We start from the raw sequence: 11,448 nt of genomic DNA, 5'->3' as shown, positions 1-11,448 counted from the left end.
TTAACATATTGAGAATATTAGAGGAAGGGTGGGCGGAGGCTTGTGTGGAACGAGCGTGTTCAATGGCCTGTTTTTGTGCTTAATAAGGAGCAAGACATTAATTTATCGAGGAGTCCCCATGGTGTGGGACGTGACCCTGATATCTCCTCCACGTCTGTAGCTGTAATTATTTATTTGAGGTTTGTTAGGATTCAGGAGGACTATTGGTGGATTGTGATGTGTGGTCATGTTTTTCCACTAGTGTCTTAAGTACTTAAATATTCATCGTTTTCTTGGAAAATTGGTCTCTTTCAGTGTTGACCCAGATGGAGTTTGCCATATGAACATACGCATAACCCAACATAGTAGCTGGAAAATCAGGCTGCTACCATCAAAAGCCAACGTGCATCCACATGTGTGTATCTGGTTGTTGGGCCAGGATGGAATCAGGCTCAGCCAAGATTCTTCCCAGAGAACCCATACAGTGCAGAAGGAGGCCATTAAACCCATCGAGTCTGCACCGACCCTCCGAAAGGGCACTCTACCTCGGCCCACGCACCCACCCTATCCCCGTAACCTGACCTGCAAATCCTTGGACACTGGTGATATTTATCGTGGCCAATCCACCTAACCCGCACATCTTTGGACTGTGGGAGGAAACCGCAGCACCCGGAGGAAACCCACGCAGACACGGGGAGAACGTGCAAACTCCACACAGTCACCGAGGCTGGAATCTAATTCGGGTCACTGGCTGTGATACTTGAAATTACCTGAGATGTTATTACCTTATTCCTTGAGTTCTTCCAGTCCCAAGGTCAAAATTTATTCTTGGGCACATTGTTTTGTTCTCTCTCGGCTGATGTACTAATTAATTCTTTCAATGATGTACACACAGCCGCCTGAATATTCATTCGGCTACAAGAGAGCTTACTGCAAAATTGGATAAATATCACTTTACATGTGATGGAACCAGCCTGCCAGATCAGTGCGAATGTTGTCTTTGGAATACATTTCCTGAGCGTTTAGTCTGTGTGTGCTCACTTCAAAGATGGAGAGGTTTATACTTAATGCCCACCAACCCTTTGTCTGAAAAAGTTCTGCCCAACAACATCCATCTGCTCGTCTAGAGGCAAAACGACAAAGCGAAGCTCGGATCACTGACCACACTCTTCCATTTTGATCTTTGGCCATTTTGATGTTCTGAGTTCAGAGCAGGAGACAGTGCAAAGAATTTTTATTAATCCATTCCTTTCCCCAGTTCCCTGTGACACTTCATGCACTGACACCATGACTCATTTATCTTTATCATTTGTTGTTCTTATTTTGGGGTGAGATTTGAAAGGATTCATTACCTTCTGAAGGTACAATCAGTGATTGTAATAGTATCTGATCAGGAGGAGCTGCAATGAGTCACCCTTAAATGTAAAAAACTAATTTGAATTTCAAATGACTAATTTTCGGCACAGCTCAAGTTCCTCTTTAAAATTCCTGTCAGACTCCAGACTGAACCTCTCCAGTCACCTTCCTTTACTCTCCTCCTGATCCACGACTCTCTTCCCCCTCCATCTGTACGATATTCCTTGGGATATCTTAACTCTGCTAAGGATGCTAAACAAGTTGCATTGTTGTCAATTGGGTTGGATGGCTTCCCCTACCAAGCTGCACCACCTGCATGTCTGGGCCTGCGTCCTGCCAAGCTGCCCCTTACCTACATGCCTGGGCCTGCGTCCTGCCAAGCTGCCCCTTACCTACATGCCTGGGCCTGCGTCCTGCCAAGCTGCCCCTTACCTACATGTCTGGGCCTGCGTCCTGCCAAGCTGCCCCTTACCTACATGTCTGGGTCTGCGTCCTGCCAAGCTGCACCACCTACATACCTGGGCCTGCGTCCTGCCAAGTTGCCCCTTACCTACTTGCCTGGGCCTGCGTCCTGCCAAGCTGCCCCTTACCTACATGCCTGGGCCTGCGTCCTGCCAAGCTGCCCCTTACTTACATGTCTGGTTCTGCGTCCTGCCAAGCTGCCCCACCTCCATGCCTGGGCCTGCGTCCTGCCAAGCTGCCCCTTACCTACATGTCTGGGCCTGCGTCCTGCCAAGCTGCCCCTTACCTACATGCCTGGGTCTGCGTCCTGCCAAGCTGCCCCTTACCTACATGCCTGGGCCTGCGTCCTGCCAAGCTGCCCCTTACCTCCATGCCTGGGCCTGCGTCCTGCCAAGCTGCCCCTTACCTACATGTCTGGGCCTGCGTCCTGCCAAGCTGCCCCTTACCTACATGCCTGGGCCTGCGTCCTGCCAAGCTGCCCCTTACCTACATGCCTGGGCCTGCGTCCTGCCAAGCTGCCCCTTACCTACATGCCTGGCCTGCGTCCTGCCAAGCTGCCCCTTACCTACATGCCTGGGCCTGCGCCCTGCCAAGCTGCCCCTTACCTACATGCCTGGGCCTGCGTCCTGCCAAGCTGCACCACCTACATACCTGGGCCTGCGTCCTGCCAAGCTGCCCCTTACCTACATGCCTGGCCTGCGTCCTGCCAAGCTGCCCCTTACCTACATGCCTGGGCCTGCGTCCTGCCAAGCTGCCCCTTACCTACATGCCTGGGCCTGCGTCCTGCCAAGCTGCCCCTTACCTACATGTCTGGGCCTGCGTCCTGCCAAGCTGCCCCACCTACATGCCTGGGCCTGCGTCCTGCCAAGCTGCCCCTTACCTACATGCCTGGGCCTGGGCCTGCGTCCTGCCAAGCTGCCCCTTACCTACATGTCTGGGCCTGCGTCCTGCCAAGCTGCCCCACCTACATGCCTGGGCCTGCGTCCTGCCAAGCTGCCCCTTACCTACATGCCTGGGCCTGGGCCTGCGTCCTGCCAAGCTGCCCCTTACCTACATGCCTGGGCCTGCGTCCTGCCAAGCTGCCCCTTACTTACATGTCTGGGCCTGCGTCCTGCCAAGCTGCCCCTTACCTACATGCCTGGGCCTGCGTCCTGCCAAGCTGCCTCACCTACATGCCTGGGCCTGCGTCCTGCCAAGCTGCCCCTTACCTACATGCCTGGGCCTGCGTCCTGCCAAGCTGCCCCTTACTTACATGTCTCGGTCTGCGTCCTGCCAAGCTGCCCCACCTGCATGCCTGGGCCTGCGTCCTGCCAAGCTGCCCCTTACCTACATGCCTGGGCCTGCGTCCTGCCAAGCTGTACCACCTACATGCCTGGGCCTGCGTCCTGCCAAGCTACCCCTTACCTCCATGCCTGGGCCTGCGTCCTGCCAAGCTGCCCCTTACCTCCATGCCTGGGCCTGCGTCCTGCCAAGCTGCCCCTTACCTACATGCCTGGGCCTGCGTCCTGCCAAGCTGCCCCACCTACATGCCTGGGCCTGCGTCCTGCCAAGCTGCCCCTGACCTACATGCCTGGCCTGTGTCCTGCCAAGCTGCCCCTTACCTACATGCCTGGGCCTGCGTCCTGCCAAGCTGCCCCTTACCTACATGCCTGGGCCTGCGTCCTGCCAAGCTGCCCCTTACCTACATGCCTGGGCCTGCGTCCTGCCAAGCTGCCCCTTACCTACATGCCTGGGCCTGCGTCCTGCCAAGCTGCCCCTTACCTACATGTCTGGGCCTGCGTCCTGCCAAGCTGCCCCACCTACATGCCTGGGCCTGCATCCTGCCAAACTGCCCCTTACCTACATGTCTGGGCCTGCGTCCTGCCAAGCTGCCCCACCTACATGTCTGGGCCTGCGTCCTGCCAAGCTGCCCCTTACCTACATGCCTGGGCCGGCGTCCTGCCAAGCTGCCCCACCTACATGCCTGGGCCTGCGTCCTGCCAAGCTGCCCCTTACCTACATGTCTGGGCCTGCGTCCTGCCAAGCTGCCCCTTACCTACATGTCTGGGCCTGCGTCCTGCCAAGCTGCCCCACCTACATGCCTGGGCCTGCATCCTGCCAAACTGCCCCTTACCTACATGTCTGGGCCTGCGTCCTGCCAAGTTGCCCCTTACCTACATGCCTGGGCCTGCGTCCTGCCAAGCTGCCCCTTACCTACATGCCTGGGCCTGCGTCCTGCCAAGCTGCCCCTTACCTACATGCCTGGGCCTGCGTCCTGCCAAGCTGCCCCACCTACATGCCTGGGCCTGCGTCCTGCCAAGCTGCCCCTTACCTACATGCCTGGGCCTGCGTCCTGCCAAGCTGCCCCTTACTTACATGTCTGGGTCTGCGTCCTGCCAAGCTGCCCCACCTACATGCCTGGGCCTGCGTCCTGCCAAGCTGCCCCTTACCTACATGCCTGGGCCTGCGTCCTGCCAAGCTGCACCTTACTTACATGTCTGGGCCTGCGTCCTGCCAAGCTGCCCCTTACCTACATGCCTGGGCCTGCGTCCTGCCAAGCTGCCCCTTACCTACATGCCTGGGCCTGCGTCCTGCCAAGCTGCCCCTTACCTACATGCCTGGGCCTGCGTCCTGCCAAGCTGCACCACCTACATGCCTGGGCCTGCGTCCTGCCAAGCTGCCCCTTACCTACATGCCTGAGCCTGCGTCCTGCCAAGCTGCCCCTTACCTACATGCCTGGGCCTGCGTCCTGCCAAGCTGCCCCTTACCTACATGCCTGGGCCTGCGTCCTGCCAAGCTGCCCCTTACCTACATGCCTGGGCCTGTGTCCTGCCAAGCTGCACCACCTACATGCCTGGGCGTAAGTCCTGCCAAGCTGCCCCTTACGTACATGCCTGGGCCTGCATCCTGCCAAGCTGCCCCACCTACATGCCTGGGCCTGCGTCCTGCCAAGCTGCCCCTTACCTACATGCCTGGGCCTGCGTCCTGCCAAGCTGCCCCTTACCTACATGCCTGGGCCTGCGTCCTGCCAAGCTGCCCCTTACCTACATGCCTGAGCCTGCGTCCTGCCAAGCTGCCCCTTACCTACATGCCTGGGCCTGCGTCCTGCCAAGCTGCCCCTTACCTACATGCCTGAGCCTGCGTCCTGCCAAGCTGCCCCACCTACATGCCTGGGCCTGCGTCCTGCCAAGCTGCCCCTTACCTACATGCCTGGGCCTGCGTCCTGCCAAGCTGCCCCACCTACATGCCTGGGCCTGCGTCCTGCCAAGCTGCCCCACCTACATGCCTGGGCCTGCGTCCTGCCAAGCTGCCCCTTACTTACATGTCTGGGTCTGCGTCCTGCCAAGCTGCCCCACCTACATGCCTGGGCCTGCGTCCTGCCAAGCTGCCCCTTACCTACATGCCTGGGCCTGCGTCCTGCCAAGCTGCCCCTTACCTCCATGCCTGGGCCTGCGTCCTGCCAAGCTGCCCCTTACCTCCATGCCTGGGCCTGCGTCCTGCCAAGCTGCCCCTTACCTACATGCCTGGGCCTGCGTCCTGCCAAGCTGCCCCACCTACATGCCTGGGCCTGCGTCCTGCCAAGCTGCCCCTTACCTACATGCCTGGGCCTGCGTCCTGCCAAGCTGCCCCTTACTTACATGTCTGGGCCTGCGTCCTGCCAAGCTGCCCCTTAACTACATGCCTGGGCCTGCGTCCTGCCAAGCTGCCCCTTAACTACATGCCTGGGCCTGCGTCCTGCCAAGCTGCCCCTTACCTACATGCCTGGGCCTGCGTCCTGCCAAGCTGCCCCTTACCTACATGCCTGGGCCTGCGTCCTGCCAAGCTGCCCCTTACCTACATGCCTGGGCCTGCGTCCTGCCAAGCTGCCCCTTACCTACATGCCTGGGCCTGCGTCCTGCCAAGCTGCCCCTTACCTACATGCCTAGGCCTGCGTCCTGCTAAGCTGCCCCACCTACATGCCTGGGCCTGTGTCCTGCTAAGCTGCCCCACCTACATGCCTGGGCCTGCGTCCTGCCAAGCTGCCCCACCTACATGTCTGGCCTGCGTCCTGCCAAGCTGCCCCACCTACATGCCTGGGCCTGCGTCCTGCTAAGCTGCCCCACCTACATGCCTGGGCCTGTCAAAACACAATGTTACTGACTGTACAATCAGCCCCTCGGTGCTAGTTTTGTGTTCAGGCCAAGTGCTCCACCTTAATTTTATTTGAACCCTGTCAACAGAAAGAGGACGTCACAATCCCTGGGCGTCATTCTCCGACCCCCCAGCGGTTCGGAGAATGTCCGTTGGCCGCCGTGAATCCCGCCCCCGCCGGTTGCCGAAGTCTCGGGCACCGGATATTCGGCGGGGGCGGGAATCGGGCCGCGCCGGTTGGCGGGCCCCCTCGCTCAATTCTCCGGCCCAGATGGGCCGAAGTCCCGCCGATACATTGCCTGTCCCGCCGACGTGGATTAAACCACCTTTTGAACGGCGGGACAAGGCGGCGTGGACGGGCTCCGGGGGGGGGGGGGGCGCGGGGCGATCTGGCCCCGGGGGGGTGCCCCCACGGTGGCCTGGCCCGCGATCGGGGCCCACCGATCCGCGGGCGGGCCTGTGCCGTGGGGGCACTCTTTCCCTTCCGCCTCCGCCACGGTCTCCACCATGGTGGAGGCGGAAGAGACTCTCCCCACTGCGCATGCGCGGGAAACTGTCAGCGGCCGCTGACGCTCCCGCACATGCGCCGCCCCGAGATGTCATTTCCGCGCCAGCTGGCGGGGCAACAAAGGCCGTTTCCGCCAGCTGGCGGGGCGGAAATTCCTCCGGCGTTGGCCTAGCCCCCCAATGTTGGGGCTCGGCCCCCAAAGATGTGGAGCATTCTGCACCTTTGGGGCGGCGCAATGCCAGTCTGATTGGCACTGTTTTGGGCACCAGTCGGTGGACATCGCGCCGTTTCGGGAGAATTTCGTCCCCTGTTGTTTTATAAATTTAGAGTACCCAATTCATTTTTTCCAATTAAGGGGCAATTTAGCGTGGCCAATCCACCTACCCTGCACATCTTTGGTTTGTGGGAGCGAAACCCACGCAGACACGGGGAGAATGTGCAAACTCCACACAGTCAGTGACCCAGAGCCGGGATCGAACCTGGGACCTCGGCGCCGTGAGGCAGCAGGGCTAACCCACTGCGCCACCTGGCCCTGGTTTGGACACAGGTCTCGGAGGTAAACTTCAGGGCAAGGAGATTTGTGCATTAATGTCATCTATCTGCTTCTTTACAGCAGGGACCACACTTTGTTGTTAAGCGCTTCGAAAAATCTCCTGGATGCTGTGAATGTGCAAATCTTTCTATTTTATTTCACCACGCCTTCCTCATTTTCTTTCACACTGTGTGGTAGCTATTCTCCATTTCAGCTCCGATCTTTCCCCGAGGCGCAGATCTGCATACGATCAAACCGAGTGCGTGTGCAGTTGAATTTTTTACGCCTGGGGAAATCTAGTGGTTTTAATAATGATGAGTTGTGGGACCTTGGAAAGGGCAGGTCAAGGATGACAGCACATTTGAGTTGATGGAAAGTCAAGATTGGTTCGTGCTTGGTTTATTTTTCCAGCGTTTTAAATATGTTTTATTTCTCGTGTCACAAAGTCAGTCAGCCACCTCATAAATTGGGAAGATGACCGTTTTCCCTTCCATGCGCAAGGCAGACAGTTAGGAAAGGTGATTAACTCGGGGTTAATATCCATCATCCAGAAAACTAACAGTTCCTAAAATTGTGGCACCTTTTTTGCCTCCTTCAGTCTTCTCATCCCTTTTACAATCCACCAGCTTTCAAAATCGAGACTGGGCACCACCCACGCACTACTTCCTGACCTCTGTGCAAAGTGTAGCCTTTGAGCTCCCAAGAATGAGCTGGCTGGCAGTACTTTGATTTACTTCGCTCGTGCAATACCCATTCAGTCTACTACTTGGCTACAAACTTCCACCACAAGGTGCCAGTACTGTTAGCGCCGTCAATATCCCATGGAACAACGGATTTTTAGAAAAGCTCTTTAGGCCACAACAATCATCTGATAACCCAGTGTATTCCTGCACAGGGAGTATATAGGACTGAACTGCTGAGGGGGTATTCTTAATACACAATGTTGCTGACTGTACAATCAGCCTCTTGGAGCCGGTTTTCTGTTAAGGGTCAATGGCCAGCGGGATTTGGATTGACAATGCTCCACCTTCCTTTACTGTCGACAGAAAGGAGATTCACATCCTGCCAGTTGATACTGGTTTGAACACCGGTCTCAATGTCTGGTCTCCCTAAAGTACTGCAATAGCAAATGATTTGCATGGCCCTCATTATTCAGTGAATAAATATATTTCAGCTTTGACTGGCTGGTACTGAAGTTGATTACTTAAACCCCCCACCCAGTCTCATGCTGGACGCCTGCAATTTATCACTCAGATATTGTCTGTTTCTGTGTGAATTAAGTGATTAACGCTGGATACAGTTATGCATGACGTAGTTCGCAACAGCCGAGTCTCCTTGTGTTTCCCATCCTCGAGCTCTGATCATTGTTGTTTAGTCTCTGTTTCCCCCCTCAAGTATATACTTACTGCAATGTTTCTTTTTGCTAATCAAAGTGAAGACGGCATTTATTTTAACATTGCAAAACATAAGTGGTGTTGTGAGATTCACAAGGAAGATTGCGAGTCAAGGTTGGAAAGAGCTGGAGAGGTGACTGGATCTTCTGGGACTGGATTCTCTGTCTTTGTGTAAGGATTCAAATGAAGCATTATCACTCCAAATCCTGCTGGCCATTGACCTGAACACAAACTGGCTCTAAAAGATACCGTCAGCAATACTGTGCCCAAGAGTAACCTCAGTTGTTAAGTTCACTATGCTGGCAGTGCAGATAAGCACTGGGTTACAGGATGTCTGATGAAGTAGCCTGTGCTGAAGGATTTTATTAAAAATCTATCCTTTCACTGCCAGTAACACCAGCACCTGTTGCCCATCCCTAATTGCCCTCTGAGGGCAGTTATTAAAAGTCAACCACATTGCTGTGGGCCTGGGGTTGCTTGTAGACCGGACCGAGTAAGGATGACAGACGTCCTTCCACGTCTAACGCATACCAGCGAACAGATGGGATTCTGCTTACAATTAGCGTTGAGGGTGACCTGTACCGTTTAACATTCCTGTTCTCACTTGGGAATGGCAGCATGAAGGAGAGAAACAAGAATTGGCTTCGGAGTGAAACAATCTTGCGATAGAGGACTGTGGCCGAGTCGGTCCTATTGCATTTGCCATTGTATGTACTAAGTAAATCCAAAGTACTGCCAGCCAGCTCATTGATGGGACCCTATGGGCTTCTTGTTGGGTTGGAGGCATGGTGATGGATTCTGCTGACAAGAGGATGGCTTGTAAGACTGGCAGGGTCAGTCCCAGCCTCATAATCCAGCAGACCTCCAAGGAATGAGCCACTTGGACAAAGCCCCGTGTCCCTCAGCAAGATTCCGAAGAGTTGGGGATCAAGCTGAAAATAAGGGAACGTGGAAAAAAAGCATTATTTTAAACATGCGGCTAAACAGCCGTGTGAAATGGAGCAGCAGTGATAAATTGGCAGCTGCAGCATAATTGGTAACCAAAAGCAGACAAGTAGGCTGAAGACCAACCTGCAGTCACATCAGTTAAACCGTCCCTCGTGTCTAAAAACGTTACCGCTGCCTTTGTGTTAGAATTCACTTTATATACTGCTTCTTCATGCTGTGCGGCTACGATAGGCTTGGAATTCTGCGGCAGGTAACTCACCTCCTGGTTCCCCAAAGACTGTCCACAGTCTGCAAGTCAGAAGTTTGATAGTATATTCTCCACTTGTCTGGAAGAGTGCAGCTCGACATCACCCAGGACAAAGCAGCCCACTTGATCGGTACTCCATCCACCTTCAACGTTCACTCCCTCCACCAACAATGCACAGCAGCAGAGGTGTGTAATATCTACAAGATAGTACCAAGACTCGTTTGACTGGACCTTCCAAACCCACAACCTCCACCACATAGAAGGCCAGGGGCAGCAGATGCACAGGAACACCAGGGTCTCCAAGTCCCACAGCATCCTGCTTTCGAAATATATCGTCCATTCCTTCACTGTCACTGGGTCAAAAACCTGGAACACACTCCCTAAGTGCACTGTGGCTGTACCTACATGGACTGCAGTGGTTCAGAAAGGTGGCTCGCCAGCAGTTTCTCCAGGGCAATTATGGATGGGCCACACCCCGTGGAAGAACCAGTTTATAAAAATGCAATTAATTCATACTGACATTATTGGGCGATAAGAACACAACAGCAGAAAACCGCTCCTGACAGACACGATGAATAACAACAGCTTGCATTTACATAGATGTCATCTGTCATGCAAGAGTGCCTTTAAGAAATGGATGTGTAAGCAATGTACCTTTAAGAAAACAGTGATATCAGAGAGTGGGTGGGGCTGGGCTTTAGGTCAGCCATTTTGCAGGTTTTTAGTTTCAGTTTAGAAAGTTTGTGTGTTTCCAGAGAGCTGCAAGATTTGAAAAGAGCTGGGTGTGTGTCTGTGTTTTGCAGTGAGCTGGATCTCTGCCATGAAAGACTATCTCTGGATCATTTGGGTGATTTAAACTCATAATAGTGAAGCCTTTAACCTGATGTGATTTTGTTTAAAGGTGTTAAGTCTCTTGGAAGTTTGAAGGAACATTTTAAGGAGTTATTTACTGTTGCAATATTTTCTGAGTTATCTTTGAAGTAAGGGGTGTTAAGAGATCCAGTGTTTATTTAAGATGTTAAGTTGAGTTCATGGAATAAACAGTGTTTTGTGTTTAAAAACCCACGTGTCCATAATTGTAATCCCACACCTAGGGAAAAAGCTGTGTGCTCGGAAAAGCAACAAATACATTAAAGGGGGAGGTTGATTGAACTCCATGATACATTTTGGGGTTCTAAAAACGCCTCCCCCATGACACATCAGGTAAAAGACAAACCAGAGCCAGAGAAGGTGACAGCAGATGTTTTTAACTTAGATGTTTCTATGTTATTCCATAAAATTGTGTCCAATTCTGGGCACTGCACTTTAGGAAAGATGTGAAGAGCATCACAGAGGATGCAGAAAAGATTCAGAAATATGTTTCCGGGAATGAGAAAAAGCGAAGGGGCTGCAGGTGCCAGGATCTGAAAGAAAAAGGGAAAAGTCAGCAGGTCTGTGGGGAGAGACGCACATTTAACGCTTCGAGTCCAATATGTCTCTTCAGAACTGAAGGTTGAGAGAGAAGATCGAGAGGAGATCTGACCGAGGAATTCAAAGCCTGGACAGAGTGGATAGGGAGAAGCTGATGGGTTGAGAGTCGGGGTGAATAGCAAAAGGAGCAAAGACGACACAGGAAAGCTTTTTTTGATACTGGAAGTGGTTAGAATCTGTAATTCACTGTTGGAGAGTGTGGCGGAGACTAATTTAATTGGGCTTTTAAAAGAGTTGGATAAGGAACCCAAAGGAAAAAAAATCTGTAGGGCTGGGGTACAAGCTCAATGGACCTTAACAAGGTTTTAACTTGGTCAAATTACACGGCAATGAAGGGCGGCATGTGGCGCAGTGGTTAGCACTGGGACTGCGGCGCTGAGGACCCGGGTTCAAATCCCGGCCCTGGGTCACTGTCCGTGTGGAGTTTGCACATTCTCCCCGT

Source organism: Scyliorhinus torazame, chromosome 24 (assembly GCF_047496885.1).
Source record: "Scyliorhinus torazame isolate Kashiwa2021f chromosome 24, sScyTor2.1, whole genome shotgun sequence".
Taxonomy (NCBI): domain Eukaryota; kingdom Metazoa; phylum Chordata; class Chondrichthyes; order Carcharhiniformes; family Scyliorhinidae; genus Scyliorhinus; species Scyliorhinus torazame.
Note: the sequence above shows the minus strand (reverse complement) of the source record.